Source organism: Sitodiplosis mosellana, unplaced genomic scaffold, assembly GCF_009176505.1.
Source record: "Sitodiplosis mosellana isolate CC-2019 unplaced genomic scaffold, AAFC_SMos_1.0 Smas_scaffold_6167, whole genome shotgun sequence".
Taxonomy (NCBI): Eukaryota; Metazoa; Arthropoda; class Insecta; order Diptera; family Cecidomyiidae; genus Sitodiplosis; species Sitodiplosis mosellana.
Genome location: NW_022601408.1, coordinates 3855854 through 3869395, shown reverse-complemented (window position 1 = coordinate 3869395; position 13542 = coordinate 3855854). Strand labels below are relative to the sequence as shown.

General features: G+C 32.4%; 1 long non-coding RNA gene across 1 annotated transcript; it reads left to right on the top strand.

Annotated features, from left to right (window-relative positions):
* LOC129575670 (uncharacterized) lies at positions 1-11478 on the top strand. Its single transcript, XR_008688820.1, has 4 exons — positions 1-3923; positions 4020-4113; positions 4172-4236; positions 4409-11478. It is a non-coding gene; the product is annotated as an uncharacterized LOC129575670 (long non-coding RNA).
* The last annotated feature ends 2064 nt before the right edge of the window (positions 11479-13542 follow it).

Sequence of the window (13542 nt, the reverse complement as noted above, 5' to 3'; positions counted from 1 at the left end):
TCTGTATTCTACGTCAATCAAGCTTGCACTTCGAGCACTTTATCACTCGAATATTATTTTAAATCCTTTTCAACAGTAAAAATAAGAAAAAAGCAGAAATATAAGATTTGTGGCAAGGTACCCAACTCAAATGTTTTCAAACAAAACAGTCCTTCGATATTTATTCGATTCACTCTCCCTCTCCCTCTCCCTCTCCCTCTCTCCCTCTCTCTCTGCCTTTCTTGCAATGCGTTCATTCAAGTGTTGCCTTGTTGAAAAAATGAAAATTTAATTAAATTTAGACAAAATATTTCGGAAAAACATCCTGTAGCTATTGCACAAGCTAACATTGGGGATCCACAAAGATTTTGCGCGCAATGCACAATTCTGTTTTTAGACATTTCCCTGGCGATTATTAATGTACGCATATCATTTATTGGTCAAACTATCGGTTTTCAATCTTCAAATTCTCGACAAGTAGAACATATGCAGTACCAGCAGCCTTCTTATTTGTGTTGGACTGTTATCAATTCACTGGGCTTATTGAAATTTTTGTCGTATCCGTATGGCCAGTTTGCTCTCTTGGCTGTTCTATATTACAATTTAATCAAATATGCCATGCTGGCTGCTCAATTCGAACATTTTTCGAACCGTTATTGGCTGGCTATACACACAGGTGAATTAGAAAAAGCCGTGTCATATTGACACTGAGCTCGCTGCATCCTGACATGACTTTCACGCTGAATGTTTCTCGAATCGTTGCCAAACATTATGTTCGTCTCTCGTATTCCATCTAGTAAGTGTACAATTGATCCTCCGAAACTTGATATATAAGATACCACAACCCCCCCCCCACGGGGCCCCACCAAATACACAAATGCATATTTCATGTTGTTGATGTTTTTGATGACGAAATGCAAATAAACTCAATTTCAACCATAAGACAAATCTTAATCTCTTCCTCTCTCATGAGGAAATAATCTCACCAAAAACACTGATAATTTTCATCTGTACAGGCAAACAAACAAATTACTACATACGTATTTTATAAATATGAGTAGTATCTCATTAATGTAGTGATCGAAATTTTCCTCCGTAGAAAACCATTCATATCAAACAGAAACTTCTAAGAAATAAATCACAAACATTCACAAAAACAAAACCTACATACAGTGGCAAGTCCACATTTACCCTCGAAGAGATTGCACGTCACGAAAATGGAACAACACAAAATGTCAAAGACAAAATAAAAACACACAACAGAAAAAGCAAGCAACAACAACAAAAATCCACAGTGTAATAAAATAATATAAATAGAACTCTTCTTTTGTACAGCAATTTCTCTAGTGATGATAACATATATTTTTATCGGTTAATTTTTAGTGTATTTTAAGCACTCAAAAAAAAAAGAAAGGAAGAAAAAACAAGAAGAAGAAACAACAACAGCATAGAACTAACAAGAAACAAATTGAAAATATTTTTTTAGTAAATTAACAATATTTGAAGAGAAAACTCAGTCAAATTCTCACACAAAAGTGAAACGAATAAAAGATGTCCAAATCGTTAATTAAAGTTTAAAATTTACAAGAAATTTAATGTAATTGCGGGAGAGATTCGTTAACAATGGGGATTATTTGAAACAAAACAAAAACTGACATAACGCAAAATGTTTTATCTCAAATTATAACTCACAACCACAAGGAATGAAGGAATGAAAGGATAACAACAACTCAAATGGAAAACACACACACACACACACACACAGCAACTCGATTCGATTCAATTTGATCAAATAAACTAAGAATATGATAATTTTGCGGGTATTAATATTAATATTAATAATAATGATCTAACTCAGGAGCAAGTGCAGTCGGCATTTTGCTCGAAAGGTGCCGAGCGATATTCCAGTTGTGCGCGCCTCTGTCATTAATAACAAAATATTGAATTACTATATGTGTAATATTTAAAAGAAATTTACAAAGAACAAACCAAACGCGTATTTTTCAAAGATAAATTGACCCATTCTTGGTTTTTCTTCTCTGTTAAAAAATGACCTCTCGATAGTAAAGTTTTAAGACGAAAACAGTGTCGATAGTGGACAGCATCAGCTCCTCAAATAATTAAAAAGTCGCTTCGTCTGGAAAATTATTTGAATGCTAATTGAACTCACTGTGAAAGAAACACACTGCAATTAAAAATGCGTGCTAAATGGAACACATGCCAACAGTTTTTAAAAATCGAAAGCAAAAACATAAAATTTTGATTGTCAAATAATGTTGAGTAAACTGCTGGCAGTTTACGAAAGAACGAAACACAAAAAAAAAAGACAAACTAAAGTTACCACCGTCACCACAGAAAAATACATTCGATCTGAGCTCTTCAACAACAATCCGATGAATTTCCGTGATCAAAATGTGCTTCGTTTTGTTTCATTATTTTTTCATTGTTATTTTATTTTTTGTATTTATTTCTCTCATTATACACACAACACGTCGTTCTATAGCCGAATAGACAAACCAAATCTAGTGAATGAAAAACAAAAACTAAAATTGTATAAGATATAACTCCTTCTTGAACTCTCTAAAAGACGAGACTATAATAATAATTTAATGACAAGAGGAAGAAGAAAATAAAACGAAATGAATTACAAATAGCAACATAATTACTATGTTTTGGTAGGTTTTATATGAAAATATACAATTAGATATTTATTCTCTGGACGCATGTTGTGAACAGATTATGAAATGAGCAAAGTAAGACACCAGCACTCCTAAAAAAAAGGAACAGAAAAAACAATTCAAATCGCACAGACACGCTCATACACGCTAACGAGAACGCATTAATAATAATTTATAAAACCAAAATGAAATATGCCTATTATTTGTTGATTGTTGGGAGAAAAAAAGTTGATGAAAATTTAGTGAAAATGAATAAATGTTGTGTGTAAGGAATTCGTTTGTCACTATATGCTCAAATATAAAGCGATGCTATTGTACCTTAAATCGTTTCTTTTTCATTATATGTGGAGAATATCATTTCAACGCACAAAAAGTTGTATTAATCAAATATATTTCATCATTTGAATATATATTTTCTTTGAATCGAGTCTACGGAAGAGACAGAAAATCCCTACCAATGAAGAACAAAATATAATCCAAATCGCTCTACATTTAGGCCTATAGTGATATATCTGAAAAATTGTGTGCTATCGGTAAATGTTCTAGACCAAAAGGAAACTATTTTTGTTTTTCAAACTCCTTTGTTGCTACTCTTTCACTGCTGGTTGTTTTGTTTTATTCATAAACGGCGAAACTTTTGGGTGACAGTTGTATTTTTTTTTTTCTTCTGAGTAACCAGAACAATGTATGCATCGAAACTGATATTCATTTCGATAATTGGATCAAAACTATTATTATTTTGCAACAAAAAAGAAAGAAAATTTACTTTGGAAGTTATGAACTTTACAGAACAAGTAGTGGCAACAAATAAATAACAACAGTACACAGAGTACAACACACATGAATCAATAATTTACTAAGATTTCTTTGTACCTGGCGTTTTTTTTTTAACATAAAAACGTATACAGAATGTGCACAATTTTCAACCGTCATGCTTTCAAAATATTTACAACCAATTTTGTATGCTAACATTCATGTTTGTTACCAACACACAATGTAGCAATAAACATAGCATTCGATGCGAGTTAAATGTCATGTAAAACAGCTTACATTGATGTAAGATTGACACAAAAGTCATTTCCTTCAATTTCGTCGGTAAACATTTGCGCCAATATGTCATCCAAGTTCGTTTGTAGCCAGGAACGATTTTTTCCAACGTTCATAATCAATGATGTAATAATAAGCGAAGTTAACTTCATCGTGGTCGACAAAAATTTGAATCGTTTAGCCCACTTCAACTACAAAACTAACAAAACTAACAAAGAGGTAATTTTTATCACGATATTTGCAAAACTTTTGACATTTTTATAATTCCATTTTTTTCTTTACAATATAATAATATTGAATTAATTTCCCATGTAGGCTAACCGAATCACAAACTCATATTATACCGAGCTTGGATAATATTTCTTTATTATTGCAACATTTTGCTGCTATATGCTCCATTATTTCAAAGGTAAAAATGAATAAAATACTTCTAAGCTTGATTTTTTTAAACTTATAATCATACATAGGACTACATACTATGTGGCATACGAATTGCGATCGATGAAAAACAGAACACCCAACAATATTTGAGGTAAGTATATTAATACAATAGTAAATATAGAAAGTAATTACAATATTCTAATTTTACTAACTTTTTAAATGTCTGATGTTTTTATGAAAGATTTTTTTTCACTCTACAGTTCATACAAAAATGGCAGAAATCATCATTCTTTCTTTTCTTTTTTTCAATTGTCTATTTACAGTTAAAAATTGCAAATTGTTTCACCAGGCTTAGATAAGTGACGCATTAAAAATCCAGAGATGTAATATCTCTTTAAAAATATCAATCGCAGTCTACTCCTTTAGCACAATTCTACCAAACTGTATGTTATTTATTTAAAAAAAAAAAAAAAAAACGCCCGGTACATTAATACACTATTATGAATGTCCAAACTAAAACCAACCAAAAAATATATATGTATTTGTTTGTTAGTATTTAACAGATGAGAAAGTATATGTGAAAGAGAAGAATTTGTCAAAAAGCTGAGAAAAGGACAAAAAAAATAAATAAATAGGTGACACACACTTAACAAATATGATTTAGATTGAAATAGTTTAGGTTTAACAACAATTGAGGCAAATAATCAATGCGAATAAGTGAAATGGCGTGAAGAGCAACTGAAAAGTGAAATAATTATCATCTTCGGTAAACAAAAAATAAACAAGATTTTTACTCCTTTTCTAGACATGTTTTCTTTTGTACATTTGATCGTTTTGTATTAGAAAAATTGAACAAAAAGAAGAAAAAAAAAAAAAACGCAAATTCATATTAAACATGGATCCATAATTCGTATCGCATAATCACGCGTAGAATATCCAATAAAAAAAAATTCTGCACCTCAACGTTCTCACTACTTTTATTTTATAGATGATCTGTACTAAGAGAGACGAATAAAAGTAAGGCCAAAGATATGTTCCACCGCGACAACCCCATCGTGTGAATTAAGGCAATTAAATAATTTTTGATGAGATCCAAACACCAATAATATGAGCACTACACTGTTAGAAATAATCGTAAAATGTTGTAAAATATGAAATTCATGGTTTTCTGGTAAAATGTAACAGAAATTATGTAAATTTACCCTTGTATTGGTTACACAGTTTCTGTCAAATTCGCACATTTTAACGGAAGACCGTGATATTTCACCAGATTTTACGGGATAGCTTCACGAGTATTTCTAATAGTGTACTTGATATACTACGAGAGTCTTCATTTGATAATAAAACACAATTCAGGATGTATAAAAAAATCAATCACAAAACAGCTGCAAATTAAAAAAAAAACACACACACACACAAAAAGCCTAAATTCAGGAGCATCCACAACACATACATATATGATATTGAAATATACTCCCACCAATTTCTTTTTTATTCATTCAACTTCTCCGGTTTATATTTATATTCTGTTTGGTCAATTGTTCTATATGACGAAAAAGCCGACTGAAGTTTTTTTTACTTTTACGCAAACTTTGTTTGCTAGATAAAGTATTGGTTTTACTAGCCAAAATTTCATGACTCCTTCTCTTTCCGACCACAAAAACTCCACGAAAGACTTCAAATAGCGCATAACTGTAAACTAGGCAATGTAGATGGGAACAAATCCTATCGATCAAGACCTATCTGCCCCCACAAATATGTTGTTTACTAAGAAAAATTTGCAAAAATACGATGTTTGTATGGTTTCGTTTGCGTGAGCGTGCCCTTTTTTGTCCAAACGATAATTCAAAAAATTGACGAGATAATTGAGATCCACCAACGCTAAAAGTTTTGTATCCAAAAAACTTAGTTTAAGTTTGAAGATGAGCCATATCCGGTGTGACCTTGGGGAAAAAAACCTTGAAAAAATGGTACATTTGTATGGGAAGTACTCGAAAGAAGCCTTTTTCAGGGTTTTGGTCAAGGAAAACTGGTATTATTTTGCAAAATTAATGATCTGTGAACAACCAAACACCTATTTCCCCAACAATTTGATCCGAAATCGACATTTTTTAAAACTTGTTTTTGGATCCGTTTACTATTTTTTTTCTTCAAGTTATACGATCGTTCGACACAACGAATTTGAAAACATTTCTTGGCACAATGATATGCCAGTTACTTTGTGTTGACTACCATACTTTTTTGCTAGTTGTCTATCGGTTATCTGATACATTGCTGTTGCCAACAACGATCCGAAAGCCCTTTGTTCCACGCAAGCACTTCGTATCGGGCGGTAATTGTTGATACATACCACTCGGTATTACATGATAATGTGTGGTGTTCATCAGAGTAGTGTTAAGTAACACCTCCGTTGACGTACAATGCATGACGGCCAGTAGTTTCAAATATATATGCGTTTCGAAATCAAAATATACGTATATAAGTTGGTTAGTTCGTCGCCTAGCGAATTATAATTTCAATCAAAATGAAAAACTCAAAATGCAAGAAACCGTATGAGAACGAGCGTAGCAACACTAAGTTCATTCACAAATGCCGGTCTTTGTCTCGTTTCGATTCGATATTGACCGATAGTGATAGACCAATACTATACCAATCCACCAATACACAAAATTTACTGTGCAATAAAACGTTGTTTCGTCCCCCAGGTCTCAAAATCCTGAATTCCAAATACGTCTCTTATATCCAAGGCTTTGCGATAGCATAGCTTAGCATACAGTATATTGAATGCTGCTTAATATACCAGCATATCGCGCACACACACAGCTGCCACACACACATACTTCTCTCGCGCGCAAACGGTTGCGTACACAGACATCGCAATCAACTAAAACACAAATTCTGCTGTGTATGCAACCGTTTCGAGCGACAGAAGTGTGTGCGATAGCTGTGTGTATGTGATATGCTGGTATACTTGACAGAGCATTAAATATACTGCGTAGCCTTGGTTTTATCTTGGTCATAGTTCGTACCTACCAAATCCATTTGGATACTTTGCCCAAAAGGTCCGACTGCGATTAATATGACCGTCCAAAATCACGATTTTGAGCTGGGAACGAAACAGTGTTATCTATCACAGTGAATATGTTTCCCTGATACTCACACACAGTAAACCCGTGTTCTGTATTGTTGTGACTTATGGAATGATAGCTATATAGGTGAAACAGATAACTGTTGCATTCATTCATACGGACAATATGTTGGACTTTGAAGAATAATACTCGGAGATATTGTATGATAGGAGATACAATAGAAAATAACAGTATACGTTGATTTCAATTGAAGGGGAAAAACAGAAAAACACATAGGTGGAATTAAACCGACCTGTTGATTTTGACCGAGGTTAAATAACACTAAAGCTATCTGATATATTGATAAAATGAAATTCTCTAACACAAACTCAAATGAAAGACATGAACGCACGGTTTAAACAGTTGAAGTGAACATACATTGACAGATCCCAATAGAGGATTGTGGTTAAGGTCGCTTGACCAATTTAGAGCGGATAGGCCATGGAAATGTTGAAACAATTAGATGGGAACCACACTGAAATCTATGAATGGGAAGCTAAACTTTGTCTTAGACATTGATTCGAATCTTACTTTAATTCCATGGAGCATTTTCAACATTTTCAATATCTTTCTTGATATTTGATATACCGATGCGTGTAGTTTCTGAGAAAAAAAAATCTCTGGTTTACATTGTGCAGAAAATTCAATTTGGTGTCCAGTTGGTGTTACATCTCTAGAGTTCCTTTGAATGGCATACGTGTTATGCAAAGCCTATTCACAATAATAATCGATGTGGTGCTCTTTTCATGAGATACGAGCATATGATTAAACAAAATAATTAAAAAAAAAAAAAAAAATTGTACCTGTGGAGTGAAACGGTGAGCACATTTATTTCTGAATGGCACACAACCGCACAGCACCTGCCTACCTATTAGATTGGCTATTCTCTTTGATTTTGCCGATTATTATTCCTGTCTCGTTTTTCCCTATTTTTATTTCGTCTCACTTACCATCCCTCTTACGCTCTCTATCTGTCCACCCGTCTCTGGCCACGGTCACTTCCGCGGACTGTCTGTGGAATCTACTACACCATAAATTAATAAAGGAGTATTTTTCGCATCAAATTCAACTCAAATGAAAGACTCATCCACCTAATAATATATTTAAAAAAAAAAAAACGGCTTTTATACTATCGAAGGGAAGGACACAAGAAAATCCAAATTCAAATTGAAAACAAAATCTCATTGAATAAAAAAAAATAACATTTATTATATATAAAATAGTTAACATATATAGTTGCCTGAAAAAAGAATTTAGTCAAGAATAAGTATAGGGTGAACTGAGAAAGCTGAAAATGAATCAAACCAAAATTCATGTAAAATTATTTTATCATTTGTTGGTTTGGCTCCGAAATCGTTATGACGCCATAAAAAATGAAGGGAGAGAGAAAAAAAAACGACATTGGGTTAATCAAGAGATTTTTACCAAGTGGATCGATCCAACTAATTTACAAACCATACCTGTGGCTGCTCGCATTGATTTAACAGAATGAAACCAATATTTTTTAATACTTTTTTTCATCTTCTTTATTGCCGTTGGGATAAAAAAAAAAGCACAACAAATCATATAACACCAATCCGATTGCATTCACATTTTTAATAAATTGTCTATTGAAATAGAAAAATAAACAAAAACAAAAATAGCAACAAGAATACATCCACAAAACACAGTGCTAGCAACTTGTATCGAAAGCAATTCAAAGCAAATAAAATAGCAGTGGCTAAGTGAACAAAAAAAAAAGAAGAAAAAGAAATACTGCGCAAAGGCCGAAAACCAACCAAACAACAAATGAGATAAAGCAAATTTTGTTCAAATATCCGATGAAGAGGAAACAGTTAACTTGAGGTTCATTTCTGTTGTGAATTTTAAATGAAATGTTCGAAGGCTTTTATACTCTTATATATTTTATAGAAGTTTTTTTTTCGTTTTATGCTTTGCATAGAAGTTTTTCAAAGGACATTTATTGACATTTGAATTTTGCTAGCTTGTATTTCGTTGAAATTGATATTTTGTTTGTCGTTCTTTGATTTGTAATCATGCGACATGGATATATTTTAATCTAGGAATGTAAGAAACTAAGCGCCATCCGAATAAAAGAAAATGAAAATACACAGACACACACACACACACACACAAGGAAAAAACATGGAAATGTTCCATTCAAATGGAAAATTGAGTCCTATGGGAGAAATTGGAGTGCGAATATTTAACATGATTTTGAGCATGAGCATGAAACTCATTCCCAATAATATCACGATATTTACTGACTGAAATAATCGGTGCAAAGCAGAGTGACACACACATAGATTTTCCCTCCTCATTTTAATTTGTTTCTGCGATAGTCTATTCGCATTCAATATTTACTAGAATGGACATATTTCATTTATTTTGGAGTGTTTCATGTTCGTTGTTATTTCAGTGACAGCCAAATTCTGTTAAACACATTTAAATCATGGTCTTTTGTCAATTAAAATATAAAACTGCATACATCACCATTAGTTAAAGAATTGAAACTTCAATCCAAACAAACGAAAAATGGAGAAAAAAGACATACGGAAATTCAGAAAATAGAAACCCAATATCTCAATACATACCAACCAATTACCAAACTAAGAAGCATGCCGAAACAATGGCAAGCGAATGGAACAGAGAATAAGCACAAGAGTAGAAGACGGTCAACAACCAAGTATTAACTAACGCACATAGTAAATTTTACTTAAGATGTTATTTCATTAATTGAAAAAAATACGGAGAAAAAAAAAAAAAGCAAATGTACAGAAAATTGTAATTATTGTTAAAGAACTTTATTTCTAAATGAGCATCGGACTTCAAATACAGAGAGCCACCATGAGCAAACAACCAACAAATAAATAAACCACAACAACAACAACAACAACAACAACAAACAAAGCAAAAGCATGTGAATAGCAAATAAGCCAGAAAATGAAATATGTAAGGGATTAGAAAGTAAAAAGTGCAGTTTTTTTTTCTGATAAGACAAACCGCTTGGAATCTCCATTCATTAACAAACGACGCTTATACAACAAATGCGAACAACGCACAAACGCGTTCGATCCAACGGAGATCCAGCATCTTTGTGGAATCCTCTAAGTAAAGTTTTCCGTTCAATATGAAGTGAGAAACCGCACAAATCTTACGGGCATAAAGCTCGGTCATTTCCATTCAAGTCATTTCGTTTGAATGTCTTTGAATTTTCCCAATACAAATTCAGAACAAAAAACATATACACAAAAGCCTAACGAAACAATAAACAGACGTGTCGACACCTAACATTGTTGACAAATGTGAATATTATTAATACAAATTTAAAACATACAAAAAGATGATAGACACCATCAATAATCGATTATTTGTACAGCTTGTGGTCAAAGTTCATCTAAGACAGAATAATTCCAAAATTGTTAAATTGTGAACTTGTGTGGAGATGCGACGAATTGTGTGGAGATAGTCTAGAACAGTTCCTAAAAGCATGTGTACTTATAGTAATCATTGCGCGCGCGCACATTTGTAGGCTTACCATTGTATCTGTTTTCGTTTATCTCCACACCACACAACTCAACAAATCTCCGCACAAGTCCATAGTGTTCAACCATACGATTTCTTGGACTAAGGTGACCAACTCCTCCAGAAAAAAAATCCGTACATTTTTCAATTTGTATGGATTTTTCGGTTCAACTGGCAAAAATTGTTTAAAAAATCCGTACAAATCCGTTTAAAGTATTTAGTTCACGAAAAAAATCAGTACTGCACGGATTTTTGGACGAAAAAGCCCAAAAAATCCGTACGGTTGGTCACCTTATCTTAGGCCAAATCGGCTCGCGACACATATTTCTACAATACGAATACATCGATTTAAATACTTAGAAAACCACATGCCAGTGCTAACAGAAAAAAAAAAACTTGACACATAAAATAATTTGCACCTATTTCATAAATCATTATCGATTTGTCTAACCCCCGAAAAACAACAACAACAAATGGCACCAAAACGCAGTACAGTTTTGATTTTGTTTCCCATTTAATTTATATGCTACGTCGAGTAATGAAGGGTAGAAACGTAGATTGTTACCGAAAGAAAGAAGAAAAGAAGACAGAAGGAAAGAGAAAAGAAAAGAGAGATGTTGAAACATTATTATAGTTTAAAGAAATTAATAATTGAATAGAGAGCTATATAAACAATTAATCGACGTAAATTTAGATTATTTGAAGGGTAAAACAATAAATATCTATATGAAAAAAAAAAACGATTTTATATTTACGATGTTAGCTTATTTGTTGATTTTCTTTTCCGTTACATTTGTTTATTTCAATTATTTCACATTTTATTTGTATATTATTTTCATTCGATCATCACCATGCAACCAAAACGTTAAGCAGTAGCAACCGATCAAGAATGAATATTTACTCAGAGTATTAAATTATAACAAGAAGACACAGAAAAAAAAAAACAACAACAACAACAACAACAACCACAACAACAAACATCTGACCGAACAAATGACAGTTAAAACAAATAGTCTTATTATATAGAAAGTACGATTTATTGATAACACAAACAAAAAGAAGAAAAACCATGGTAATATCTACCGACAAAAAACATTATAGTTTATTAAATATTTATAACAAGTTCTTTTTCAGTTTAAGCAATTTTAAAGAAAAATTGTTGGTCACACGAAGCACAACCCAAGTTGAAACGCGATTATGCCCGCAAAAGCAACCAGAACTAAATTGAAAAAAAAAATGGAAATTACCAAGCGTTAAACATTGTTAATAAGCCAGTATATTGCGTACAAATTCGATGTTTCAATAGTGCGATTCCACATTTCATTGTATCGCATCGATATAACTTAAATATTTCATTGATCTAATTTTAAAAAAAATAACAAACAACAAATTATCTCTCTATTCTAAAAATACCAGAGAGAGGGCATTTAATGGTGGAAGCAACTAAATATGAACAACAACAACAACAACAACAACAAAAAAAAAACATGAAATGAAATTTTAAACACAAAACCAGAAAAAAAACTATTCAAAAAAAAATTTAAAAATCGAAAAAAGCTCACTTAAAAGGCAAAAAAATTAAAAACCAATAAATATAAACTTAACAAATTAGTAACAATATGAAGTGTGTGCGAAAGAGGAAATGAGTTTAGAACCGGGCGTACATCCATGGAAAAGATAATTATTGTATTAATGACTAAGTGTAACAACACATGAACACCTAATTAAGAACAAAATAAAAAAAAATCATGAAGTAAAATAACAAAAAAAAAAAAAAACAAAAACAAATACAGTATAGAAGAAAATATATAAATTATATTAAATAGCAGAGTTCGTTTTTCCATCCCGCATGGACAACTGCGATTGCAGTGAGCATTTTGGGCTTGTATTCGAGCCACACTCATACGGGTCACGATATGCGCAAGAACACAATGGTATCTTTTAGTGCATTTTTTCACTGTGATTTCGAGCGCCGTCATCCTGAGCGGTAACCAAAGCGTCATGTTCGTTGTCATCGCTGTAATATTCTGATGCTGCATGCAGAAAGGAACTCTGACAAATAGTGCGAGAATGTGTTACAATAATTTATTTAAAAAAAAATCTGGAAAATATGACCTAAAATGATAATTATTGAAAAGAATTACAACAGCATGGAATAGAAAAAAAACCATAACTAAAAATATACCTTAAATATGTGTTGGTTCGAATTAATGAATTAAAATGTTAGAAAAAAACATGACCTTGAGTTTCATTTTAAAAAATCCACATTCCTTTTTTCAGACATGCTGATTGTTGAGTTTAAAAAAAAAAGAAGTTTCTTCATTTCACATTATATATTGATTGTTGAGCTTCTCTCTCTCTCTCTCTCTCTCTCTCTCTCTCTCTCTAGCAAAATTGACCGATTTTCCTTCGCTCAAGTTTTTGTACTGTAATTAAAGCTTGCGTGACACAGTAATTAAAGGTTCCGATTGTATTTGTATATTGGATCAGAAAACTGGGGAAATTGGGACTTTCCTGCGGATATGAGCGCATAGAGTGACGTCTGTGGTTCCATTGTGTTGGAAAGTGATAAGATATCATCGTTGGCAAATAAGTGTAAATAGATCAAGCAATGTCAGTACTATTATTATTGCCGAGAGCAAACTTGATCTAATTAGTAGCAAATCATTAATCTTGCGTTCACAATACAAGCGATTCCCAAATGAATAAATTATGAGTCAGAACGTAAATACAGAAAGACAAGTTCTTACAACTTCAAGCCTGTATAAACGATGCTCTCTTTACCAAATACTCAAAGAACAAAA